The 14,113-nt window shown below is 29.8% G+C and overlaps 1 non-coding gene across 1 annotated transcript; it reads left to right on the forward strand.

The window, feature by feature from the left end:
* Positions 1–13,427: 13,427 nt before the first annotated feature.
* On the forward strand, positions 13,428–13,500 carry TRNAA-AGC (transfer RNA alanine (anticodon AGC)). The gene has a single exon. It is a non-coding gene; the product is annotated as a tRNA-Ala (tRNA).
* The last annotated feature ends 613 nt before the right edge of the window (positions 13,501–14,113 follow it).

Raw genomic sequence — 14,113 nt, forward strand, 5'->3', positions numbered from 1 at the left:
ATTTTTATCATTAATAACATTATTTTAGTATTATTATTAATATATTAACAAACAAATGATATATATATATATATATATATATATATATATATATATATATATATATATATAAAATACATATATAATACATATATATAACATAACAAAACTAATATTTTTATTTATTTAAAATATATAAAATGAGTACGTGAAACATATAAGGTATTAATATGATAACAATATGACTAATAAATTTATATATATATAAATATGTTCAATTACAATTATATGTGTTAATATATATATAAATGATATAGGTTCGTGAATCCGAGGCCAACCCTGCATTGTTCAGTATCATCGTATGAATATTTTTACTATAAAATATTGTATCGTGAGTTTCATTACTCCCTTTTTAAATGCTTTTTCAATATATATTTTTGGGACTGAGAATACTTGCGTTTTTATAAATGTTTGACGATATAGACACAAGTAATTGAAACTACATTCTATGGTTGAATGATCGAAATCGAATATGCCCCTTTTAGTCTGGTAATCTAAGAATTAGGGAACTGGCCCCTAATTAACGCGAACCCTAAAGATAGATCTATCGGGCCCAACGAGCCCCATCCAAAGTACCGGATGCTTTAGTACTTCAAATTTATCATGTCCGAAGGATGTCCCGAAATAATGGGGATATTCTATATGCATCTTGTTAAGGTCGATTACCAGGTGTTCACCATATGAATGATTTTGATCTCTATGTATGAGATGTATATTTATGAGAAATGGAAATGAAAATCTTGTGGTCTATAAAAATGATGGAAATGAATATTGATGATAAACTAATGAACTCACTAACCTTTTGGTTGACACTTTTAAGCATGTTTATTCTCAGGTTTGAAAGAAATCTTCCGTTGTGCATTTGCTCATTTTAGAGATATTACTTGGAATTATTCATGGCATATTTCAAACGACGTTACATTCAATTCGTTGAGTTCAATAAAGATTATTATTAAGCAAATGACAGATTAGGTCATTTATAGTTTGGAAATTATGAAATGGTATGCATGCCTGTCAACTTTCAATGTAATTAAAGTTTGTCTTTTAAAAACAAATGCAATGTTTGTAAAATGTATCATATAGAGGTCAAATACCTTGTGATGACCCGGGAATTTCCGATCATATTTAAACTTTAATCTTTATATGATTCCGACACGATAAGCAAAAATCTGTAATGTTGAGTCTCGAAAGTTTTGAAATCTATATTCATGTAATCAATTACCCTTTGACCATGCTCGATAATTCACGAACAATTGTATAAATATAAATATAAATATAAATATTAATATAAATATTAATATAAATATTAATATTAATATAAATTTAAATGTAAATATAAATATAAATATAAAGAGTACATCTAATATCAGAGTAATCAAATACACAATAATCAATTGGAATTAAATATGTAAAATAACAAATAGAATAAATAAGTTACTATTAAAAAGAATATATATAATTGTTGTCGATAGTTATTATATTCTATATATGATATCATATAATAATACATAACTAATAAACAGTAATATTTATATACTAAATGTAATTACAAGTTTAAAATAATATTTTTTATATTATTAGTACATTCATTATTATTAAGATTAGGATTATTAGTATTATTAAAGATTTAATATGCAATTTGTTATATGTAAATTATTATATTATTATTATTATTAATTGTTATTAATAACATGATGGTACTAATAATATTATTATCAATATTGTTACTATTATTAACATTAACATTTTAATTATTATCATTATTATTTTTAATATTAATATTAGTATTATTAATTACTTATTTTATTCTATTATTACTATTAAAGGTATTTCTACTATTAATAATCTGTATTATTATTAATAATTATTATTATCAGTATTATTATTATTTATTATTATTATTGTAATATAATTATTATAAACATTATTAGAAGCAAAATCTATATATAATACTTAATTATTTATAGAAAATTGAATATAATTTATCAAACAGAAAAGAGATTTCGTATAGATGGCTACACATCACAATCCTCCTTTTTGATTCTTGTCCTCAACTCTGTACTAATATTCGAAAGCAAAAGCAGATATATACAAAATCAGTTACATGTTTCTTTCTTACTGTATTAAATTGGATCCCAATATCAAAATCCAGTACAAATCATGACTTGTATCACCATAACATCCAAAATCAGTTGAATGTCCTGATCAACCTTTTATCTACTTTGTTATCTTCTTCTTATGATTATTTAATTCTATCGAGTGTTTTTGTTATAAGACAACTGATTCACCCACGAAGAACAACACCTCGAAACAACCAAATCTACTTGAATTACTCGAGTCATTTGTTGCCGTTATCACCGTGAGCTACTGGCACTACTCCTGCAACCGACACCACCATCTACTACTTCTATTTCTACAAACCACGAACCACCTTGAAGACATCACCATCAAACCATCGAACATCTCCTAGATAGTGTCTATATCTCTGCTTCCTGTTTAAACTGAAACCCACTTACAATCTTCTTTATTTCATTACTCGATCAACAATCACCACCACTCTTTACGATCAAACCATCACCACTTACAAAAACCTACATAAAATTACCTTTGTAAACAACCATGAACACCATCAAGCCAAACCCGCAACTCGTTATTCTACTTCTATATACCTGTTTCTGTCTCCTTCGATGCTACTATAATTTTCTTGTTGCAACCTGCACTCTCCTGTCTGTTCGATAATACATGTAACTGCTATAACTGCGTGTTTTCTTTTTGCTCTAATTCGGCTCCTGTTACAACAAATTAGATGGGGATAACATGGAAATAGGTAGTGTCTAGAGTTGTGCCAAAATGGTTATAAAGAATATTATTATCCAAAAGTTATACAAGTGGGATCATGGAAACAATTATATAGCCGACAATGGGGATATTATGGCATACAATCACACTTTTTTTTATTTTATTCGTATGATGAAGAGATTAAAGGATGATGTGTGTTGTTCCATTATCTGACGAACCCTACCACCTCAATATATCGGGCAAGTAATTTTAACCATGTTATCAGACTTTTAAATTTAGTATAAACCATAAACCTTAATCTTTGGGCCATTATATTTTAGATGGGCTAAGGATTAGCTTCTTGTTTGGACTAATATAAACACACATGCCAAATTGTTGTTGCTAGTCAAATCTGTTTCTACCTCATTCGTAAATTCACAAAACCTAACCACCTTAGTTTGTTGCTGTTTACTCTCACCTGCAAATACCCTTCGATCCTATTTATTTTTTTTTCTGTTATTCAAAGCTACTTTCTGTTACAAGTTAATATGATAACATGGGGACGGCAATGATGAATCACGGGGATGATGTATATATAAAACCGAATGATATATAGTTATAGTATGATAATACGGGAGATGATGATGATCATGGGATTATTTGATTTAATGATGAATATTAATGAAGATGAGGATGTTTATGAATGAAGATAATGGTGATTAAGATAATGATACATAGAATGATGATGATCGTAATGATCACAGAAAACTGATGATGAATAACCGAAAACATATAGTGACCTGCTATCGAATTTTTTTGTTCCCTTTTCCTGTTGCCGGTTATAACTGGGACGAGAACACAGAAATTCAATTTTTGGGCTTAAATAAATTGTAGTTGGGCCGATGAGTTTTGGGCCAGATCATTACCCAGCTGTTTTGTAAGCCTGGAACATTTTATATTTTTTTTTTACGAAGGAAGTACAAGAAAGATGATGTTGAATGATGAGAGTGGTTGATAAAGAAGAAATTGAAACAAATTAAAACGGCGTATATAAATTTAAATGGGATATAAAACAGATAAGAAGCACCAGAGTAATGGTTAGGTGCGCGACGGGTTAACAAAAGGTTTCGGGTTCGAGCCTGGGCATAGACATTTATTTTTGGGACTTTTTATTGAGAGGTAGTTATTATAATTTCTTTTATTATTATTATTGTTATTATTAATATTATTAATATTATATTATTATTAGTAGTACTACTATCATTATACTTTTTAATATAAATATTAGTATCATTATTATTATTAAAAATTATTATCATTATTATTATTATTTTTATTACTAGTATTATCATTATTATTTTTACAACAAATAAATATTAGGTATATAAAATTATACTTATAATAATATTACATATTATAAACATAATTTTTATATAAATATTCATATATAACAAAAGATCTATTTTTAATGTAATATAACTCATATATAAATATTAATATAACTATATAAATATTTGTCATTTTTAGAGATACATACAAATTAAATATATAATATACAATTTAAAATATAATCAATTTGTTAAATTACAAATATATGTGTTAATATATATAAATGATATAGGTTCGTGAATCCGAAGTCAACCCTACATTTGTTAAATGACGTCATATGTATTTTTACTACAAAATACATTATGGTGAGTTCATTTGATTCCCTTTTACTCTTTACATTTTTGGGACTGAGAATACATGCACTACTTTTATAACTGCTTTATTAAATGTTTTTGAAATATATTTTGAACTGCGAATACATGAAATACTTTTATAAATGTTTGACGAGATAGATACAAGCAAAACATTCCTCGAATGAATTATTATGCAGACAGAAGTTCTGCGGATTACTATTGAATTATGTGGATATGATAATTGCCACTATTGAATTATGTGGACATGATAATTGCCACCATTGAATTATGTGGATATGATAATTGCCACCAGTTGATGTTAATGTTATATATCGAGAGAATGATTTTATACACAGGTTATGTGTATGTTATTTTTGTGCACAAGATATGTGTACGGTTACTATGATTTATGAAAATGGTTTCGTACACGAGAAAGATGTACTGTATTTAAAAGATATAGCATGTACATTACAGGTGGGTATAGGATTCGGGCCCATTTGTACCATGCAGCATTTAAATTTTGTGATCTATCAAAATGATGAATTTTATTGTTTTATGATAAACTTATGAACTCACCAACCTTTTTGTTGACACTTGAAAACATGTTTATTCTCAGGTATGAAAGAAACCTTTCCGCTGTGCATTTGCTCATTTTAAGGACATTACTTGGAGTCGATCATCGCTCTGGGATCAAATGTTGATGACTTCGTCCAGAAGGATTAGGACGGGGCATTTCATACCTCGCAATGAAACCAATTGATATGAATCATTTATAATCGATATGAACGGGTTGTTAAAGTTAGTATCAGAGCGGTGGTTTTAGCGAACCAGGTCTTGCATTAGTGTGTCTAACTGATAGTTGTTTAGATACATTAGTGAGTCTGGACTTTGACCGTGTCTGCATGTCAAAAGTTTTGCTTATCATTTCTTTTCGGAAATTACATGCTTATCATTCTTAGTCTGGACACGTTTTACCGCATTGACTGCATGAATAGTGTATAGACAAAATTCATATCTTAGCATATTTGATAATTCATATCTCAGCGTATCTGTTACTGTAGACTTGCCTGACATATGCCGTAAATTCCTTCGTAGTCTACGAAATCTTTAGTACTATATATATATATATATATATATATATATATATATATATATATATATATATATATATATATATATATATATATATATATATATATATATTCTATGTAGTTAGAATATCATCCAATATTCGAAAATCATTTCATGCTGAAAAATCCTTTATTCGAAAGTACGAAATGGAACTCGTTACTAGTTCGAGTCCCTCGGATTCCGATAACTATTCTGATAGTTATTCTGACAGTTAGTCCGATATGGATATTCACCTAAGCACCAAAAGCAGTGTAACCCGAATGGATTGTCATCTTTAATTCTGAATGAATTGGGGATGGATTCGTAGTCGACTTAATCAATGGAGACGCGAAGAAGGCGATCCCTTCCACCAACCGAATTCTCCTCTTGGTAAAGAATCTGAAGCACTTACTGGCGAACCTATCCAAAACACCATTTTCAACCTCATTTCCAAAGTAGCTCGACACGATTATATTCTATCCACAATTCTAAACCTTATTCATCCGCTCCTTCCGACCGACAATCATCCTGGAGTAATTGAAGAAGTCAACGAGCTTCGCTCTCGAGTAATCAATTTGGAGAATATGGTGCAAAACTTACCAGCTTCACCAACATCGCCGGCACCAACAGTACCACCAATATCAACACCAGTACCACCAACAACCTAAGTTTCAACATCACATGCCTCAACATCGCAATCTATACCTCTAGCATAATCTTCGTTCTACATCTTGTTCTACATTGGTTATCTTCGTTCTTCATGATGATTATGTAATCTCTAATGTTTTAGAGATTATGTATTCTAGATCTAATGGTAAATCAAATGAGTTTAATATTATATCTACTCATTAAATCCATGATTACATCTGAAAAAAATATATATGTATATATATTTTCATATGAATTGTTATTAGAAATTCTTTTGTAAAAACTGTTAATGATGAGAATATTTTAACGGGTAGGTAATACCAGAGACATATTTAGATTTCACATTAATAAGTTACACTGTACATCCTTCCAATCTGATTCAACAGTCATTTACTATCCTACTTACATCCACAAATATACGTATCCGTTCACCACAGAATAACCATTTTCATTCAATTTCATATTTGGATTTTGACCTATCAGAATCCAACAAGTGGCATAATGAAGAAAACAATTAACAAAATAAAATTTGTTAGAAACAAACAAATTAACTATGAGAAATTCTGTTAAGCATCCACTCTAACTATTCCTAGCTAACTGTTTCCAGCTAACTGTTCCTAATTCCCTGTTACATTTTAATTATCGCAATTTAATAATCGCAATTTATTTATCGCAATTTTAATTCTCGCAATTTTATTTATCGTCATTTAATTTCTGTTATTTATTTTACGTACTTTAAATATCGTCGGATAAATCGGGACACATATACAATGTTTTGACATATCACATCGACGTCATATATATATATATTATTTGGAATAACCGTAAGTCACTCTATATCGCGGTAATGCTCGAGTTAGCATATAAAGGGTCGAGGTTCATTCTAAAATAATATATATACTTTGAGTTGTGATCGAGTCTGAGACATGTATACAATGGGTCACGATACGTATTAATTAATTCGAATATTATATATGAATTATTGAATTTCTAACTGTTGACTACTAACTGTGGACTACTAACATTAGACAATTAAAATGAATTAAAATATTGATTATAACATATGAAACTAAACATTTCTTCAAGTTTGCAACTTGATTTCATCTTAAACCTCATTTGTATCTTGACGATTACAATCTGCGTTTAAATCTTTCATGATTCTTGAAAACACCTCAATCGAGAGGATGAACCAACCGCACTTCATCTACGGAAGGAAAGATTTATGCATATAGTTATGCACCTGAAAAACTCTCGGAAACTGAGTAAACGTTTAACACGTAGCTGTGCTAATTCTTTTAGCGTTAATATTACCGAAAATAACTTTGCAACTCCTGTTCACAGCTCCAGCAAGTCAACTTTGACTTTTCATTTGAAACAACCTTATTATAACCTTGATATATATGCGTGCTCTTTTATTGTTATCGGGGAACCTTTTATATCCCACCACATTAGCAGTAAACTTACCAACAACCTAGTTGATCTTTGACTTTTTGAAAAATCATTATATGTACCGAAACCCTATCATATACTCATCCGCATCCTGTAACGAGAATTTCCATACCAATTACCGAGAATCATCAATCAGTATTTCGAATCTCGCAGCGTTTCTACATCAACAGTTATATGTATACATATAACCTTTATCTCCTAGAATTATGATATTCAATTCTGAAATTCTGAAAATCGCCCAGTCTACGAACCAATACACTGAACTTTGAAAAAGTTGAATGAAGCAGCAGAAACTGTAGACAACCGTAACAGTCAAAAGTTTGATGATAAAGAATAGTGTGTTGGCAAAGCTTAGAAAAAGAGAAGATTTGGAACTGGAAAACGGATTAAGCAAGCCATGAAGGAGGTTGTGGATAAATCACAAAGACTAAACCTGCCTTCAAAGAATCCAAATGACTCAGTATCTGCTAAAGTCATTAACGAATACCTTGCTTCTGACTCTAAACCTCTACGGACAAATCTTCTTTATCATTATTCGACAATAGAAATTCTAAGATATCATCATATCTTTCATTATAAATATCCTCGATATTTCTGAAGATATTTTCATCTGAAATTATATATCTTCGCGCTATCTGTGTTACATTATAAAGGAAACTGTTTAGTTTCTATATTCTGTAAACCTTCGAGTTTAAATTCTGAATGTTTTTTAAGAAGTGCTGGGAATTGAAGCATGATTTAGTATAATATAATGACACTTGATCAACGTGATTATATTACAGTAAGTCATGCTGAGTTTCTAATGAAACGTGATGATTCACGGACCATAACGTCATCATGTGCCATGTTACACGACTCATACATTATACATAATCTCCAAACATATCAAGAACATATCTTTCTGATAAGTTCTATCTTTTCTCTTAAATTCTGGTAATTTAACCAATCAAGATCGTGCTACTACAATTTCTCTCTTAGAACAATAGCCATGTTCATTCGAAACTCCATACCTACGAATTCTGGATCATTATTCCTTTGACTTAAAGTCGGGAAGAGAAAACAAAAGGATGAAACTCCAAAATATAAAGGAAATGAAGAGAGTGGATTTATAGTGAAATATCTTACAGAGCAATCGAAACAGATTATTGCATTTAAAAAAAAGAAGATCCTAATTTCCTTAATTACCGAAGAACCAAATCTTATTATGAAGATTTTCTCTAAATTCCTTGATTTTCAGAAATCAACCATGACTACGTCACCGGTTAAGACGAACTTGCATTTACCCATTTCACTCTTTTGTGATAGCTTCACTCGTACTCTTCACATAAATGAATTGTTTTATCCATATTACTCAATGATGACAAAACTTTAATTTTTAGCTCGTATGCGTCATGAAAACATATTTATGGTCAGCCATGACGATTCCAATCAAATTTCGGGACGAAATTTCTTTAACGGGTAGGTACTGTGACGACCCGGAAATTTCTGACCAAATTTAAACTTAATCTTATATGATTTCGACACGATAATCAAAGTCTGTAATGTTGAGTCTCAAAAAAAAAAATTGAACTGTTTTCATAAATGCAATTACCCTTCGACTGCTTCCAACGATTCACGAACAATTAATTGTAAATAGATACATATATATTTAATATATATATATATAAATATGTATATAAATATTACTTGTAAATATATAAAATTGTATTAAATCTATTTGTTTAAAAATATATAATATATTTATGTAGTAAAACTTGCTATTAAAAAAACTATTTATATGTAGAGAGAGAGTATATTAAATATAAATGATTTCGAGCTTAATTTGTCAAAGTTTGTATTACTCGGTTGACATTTCGTTAGCATTCATATAGATTTAACATGAGTTTATGAAGAATTAAAATAAAAGTTGGAGTGTAAATTGATTACGAAGATTCTAGATTTGTTAAAAATATTTTAATCTTTTTAGTTTAAATTTTAGTACTCCGTACATATTATTTGGTACAGAAAATAAATCATTACCGAACCTTTTTGATCAGGTTTCAAACAGTTAATGACTGAAATAATTAAATATATTTAAGCTAAAAATTTAAGATTTTTAGGAACACTTTTATACGTTAACTGTTTAGCATTGGACATGATATAGCCATCCGGGATAAACTGTCGGTAGATTAAAATAATGATGGCTGCTATGAGTTTATCACATGTTCTTTTATTATTATTAAATAATTATTATAAATTATTATATTATTATAATTAATTATTATTAGGATTATATTATTATAAATCATAGATATATGTATTATATATAATCAAGTCGGTGATTTCAATCATCCAACACATTACTTCCTTGCTAACATAACCGAGCTTCAATCTCCACACCTTATCACCTTCCTCCGAACCACCACCACTCAACCACTTTCGGCTATAATCACAGCGAGAACTACCACCTTGGCACCACCTTCACGATCACCATCACCATCACCCAACCCATGACAAATCATGAGCTGTTGCAACTATTGTCTTCGTTGTTTCGGTTTCGGACAAACACCATTACTATAACCAAACACCTGCAACTATTCTTGTTTAGTTCGTGAACCTAACCAAACCGCCACCCAGGCTCACCATTAAACTGCCACCATCAATGAGACCACCATCAGGAACTGCTGCGACTTCTTTCTTGATCGGTTATAGCTCAAAAATGAAAACCCACTTGTTTATACTACTTACGTTTGATCAATCACAAACCCTCCTGCGTTTCCTTTATTGTTGTAGCTTACTGCTACTGTATCGGTTCAACAAACCCACCACACCTCCATCCTCCACCATAACCATCGCCAACACCACCGAGAATCACCATTGTTACTGTTCATCATCTTTTTGTTTTGCTGCGAAAAACTGCAGCTCACATGATCATCATCTTCAAACAACACCATTTTAATTGTTTCTGTTAAACACCACACCAAACACCTTCAGTTTAAAATCTACCATTACTAATTGTACATTAACCATTTGCTACATGTTTACTATTTCTTTCCTGCTCAAACCTAAACCAGGCCGCCACCAAAGTTGCTACTACACTCTTTTTGCTTGAACCATCGAGACCACCACCATATCTACTTCCTCTTTTCTGTTTATATCGAAACCCATTTGTTTTACTACTATAACCTTCGGTCATTCCAAGGTTGCTCGCTGCTCACCTTTTGTTTCTAACTATAGCCAACGAGACAACCATCAACAAACTAGGATAAAACCCTGCAATCTCATCGACAACTATTGTTGTTCCTGTTCGAGCTACTGTACAGTTTCTGTTTACGGTTGAAACATGATGATTAGATGATGATGATGATGATGATGATGATTAGGATTGATGATGAAGATAGTGGTAAGCTATTTGTGGTTATGATTAAGAAGAGGAATCTGAAATACGGGTTATATAGATATATAGTGGAATATTTTCAGAAATAAACACGCAGCTCAGATGATTAGGAGAAGTGTCTGGTATGCAGGGGGTTGCGAGTTCAATCCTAGCTTGCAGCAAAAAAATTTTTTAAAAAAAACAAACTGCTATTGGATCAGACTTTAGTAAATGGGCTAAACATGTGGACTGTGATATTGGGCCAAAAATTTAATAGAAGTATTGGGTTTGGAAACAATTAAATGGGCTTTATCTTGGGCTCCTTTAATGGACTTCATTATATGTATAAATATTATTATACATATAAGTATTATTATTGGGTTTGGAAACAATTAAATGGGCTTTATCTTGGGCTACTTTAATGGACTTCATTATATGTATAAATATTATTACTGTCATTATCAATATTATTATTAGGTATTAATAAGTATTATTATTATTATTATTATTATTATTATTATTATTATTATTATTATTATTATTATTATTATTATTATTATTATTATTTGTATTATCATTATTATTATTTTTATCATTAATAACATTATTTTAGTATTATTATTAATATATTAACAAATAAATGATATATATATATATATATATATATATATATATATATATATATATATATATATATATATAATATATATAATATATATAACATAACAAAACTAATATTTTTATTTATTTAAAATATATAAAATGAGTACATGAAACATATAAGGTATTAATATGATAACGATATAACTAATAAAATATATATATATATATATATATATATATATATATATATATATATATATATATATATATATATATATATATATTCGATTACAATTATATGTGTTAATATATATATAAATGATATAGGTTCGTGAATCCGAGGCCAACCCTGCATTGTTCAGTATCGTCGTATGAATATTTTTACTACAAAATATTGTATCGTGAGTTTCATTATTTTTAAATGCTTTTGCAATATATATTTTTGGGACTGAGGATACATGCGTTTTTATAAATGTTTGACGATATAGACACAAGTAATTGAAACTACATTCTATGGTTGAATGATCGAAATCGAATATGCCCCTTTTAGTCTGGTAATCTAAGAATTAGGGAACTGACCCCTAATTGACGCGAATCCTAAAGATAGATCTATCGGGCCCAACGAGCCCCATCCAAAGTACCGGATGCTTTAGTACTTCGAATTTATCATGTCCGAAGGATGTCCCAGAATGATGGGGATATTCTATATGCATCTTGTTAAGGTCGATTACCAGGTGTTCACCATATGAATGATTTTGATCTCTATGTATGAGATGTATATTTATGAGAAATGGAAATGAAAATCTTGTGGTCTATAAAAATGATGGAAATGAATATTGATGATAAACTAATAAACTCACCAACCTTTTGGTCGACACTTTTAAGCATATTTATTCTCAGGTTTAAAAGAAATCTTTCGCTGTGCATTTGCTCATTTTAGAGATATTACTTGGAATCATTCATGGCATATTTCAAAAGACGTTGCATTCAAGTCGTTGAGTTCAATAAAGATTATTATTAAGTAAATGACAAATTAGGTCATTTATAGTTTGGAAATTATGAAATGGTATGCATGTCTGTCAACTTTCGATGTAATGAAAGTTTGTCTTTTAAAAACGAATGCAATGTTTGTAAAATGTATCATATAGAGGTTAAATACCTCGCAATGAAACCAATTGATATGAATCGTTTATAATCGATATGAACGAGTTGTTAAATAAAAGCATGAATATGAAAAAATTATCTGTTTACTTGTTTCTAGGAGCATTTGATCTTGTGTTTTGGCGGGTTGATGGAGTTTTCGTTCACTAAAGCACCAGTAAAAATGAGATCTTTAGCCACTTCGTTTTCTTGGGGATCTTTGGCGTTCACTTTTAATGTTAGTAGCATGGTTGTGTTTCTTGTTAATAGTGTTACGGATTGGAGAAACATCATTAGTTATCAGGTGAAAGTCTGAATTAATATCATCTTGATAGGTTTTACAGCTTTTAATATGTGTTTTTACTTTTTTAAACTTTGTTAACTTATATGTTTTGAGCCAATCATATACTTACTTTATTATACGTATACAATCGATAGTGTATAAGTGTTTTTTTTTTTTCTTTAAACGCATACATGTATTTATCTGTGTTTCAAAATGAAATTTGTTTGTTTTAAGTATAAATATATTATATGTACTATTTTCTGTTTTCTTATAAACTGGCTAAATTGAATAAAATGCATCACTCAGTTAATTATGAGGCTAACAAAAATTAGATATCGAAGGGGATGTAGCTCAGATGGTAGAGCGCTCGCTTAGCATGCGAGAGGTACGGGGATCGATACCCCGCATCTCCATTATGTATAATGATTTTTATTTCTAATACTTCGTACAACTTTAAATATTTCACAAACTGTGTAATCCTGGTTTAGCTAGTTCATGTTGTATCGGTTTTATACCTCGTTGATTTTCGAAATCGTCTTTCACTAAATAGACTGTAAGCGGTTTTTTGACATACGTGTTCCGAAGAGATACATCAAAAAATACTCATTTCAACCCATGACCCGTCTCGACCCAAACTCATTTGATCCTTGACCCAACCCGACCCATCTCGACCCGTTTTCCTTTCCAGGTAAACTCATATCTCTACACGAGTCATGGGAACTTATGAGAGGTACTTAACACTTTGTTCACAAAGTTCATTTATAAAAAAGAAGCATGTGACAAATAATTTGTAATTTTTTTGAATAAGGTGTATTACAATGTTTCAGGCTGTAAAATACATTTTGAGCGACTTTCTAACCCGTTAATATGATTTCCATTAAGCTAATTCAGTTTTTTTACACTAGCAGTGCTATTTGACTGTTTTGGATCGTACAATTTTGAAGTTGATATGAATTTTAGTGATCAGTTGACCTTATTGTTATTGTTAATTATTGGTTTTTGTTGTTTCATTTAGGACATTTGAGT

The sequence above is a fragment of the Rutidosis leptorrhynchoides genome, chromosome 3, assembly GCF_046630445.1.
Source record: "Rutidosis leptorrhynchoides isolate AG116_Rl617_1_P2 chromosome 3, CSIRO_AGI_Rlap_v1, whole genome shotgun sequence".
Lineage (NCBI taxonomy): Eukaryota > Viridiplantae > Streptophyta > Magnoliopsida > Asterales > Asteraceae > Rutidosis > Rutidosis leptorrhynchoides.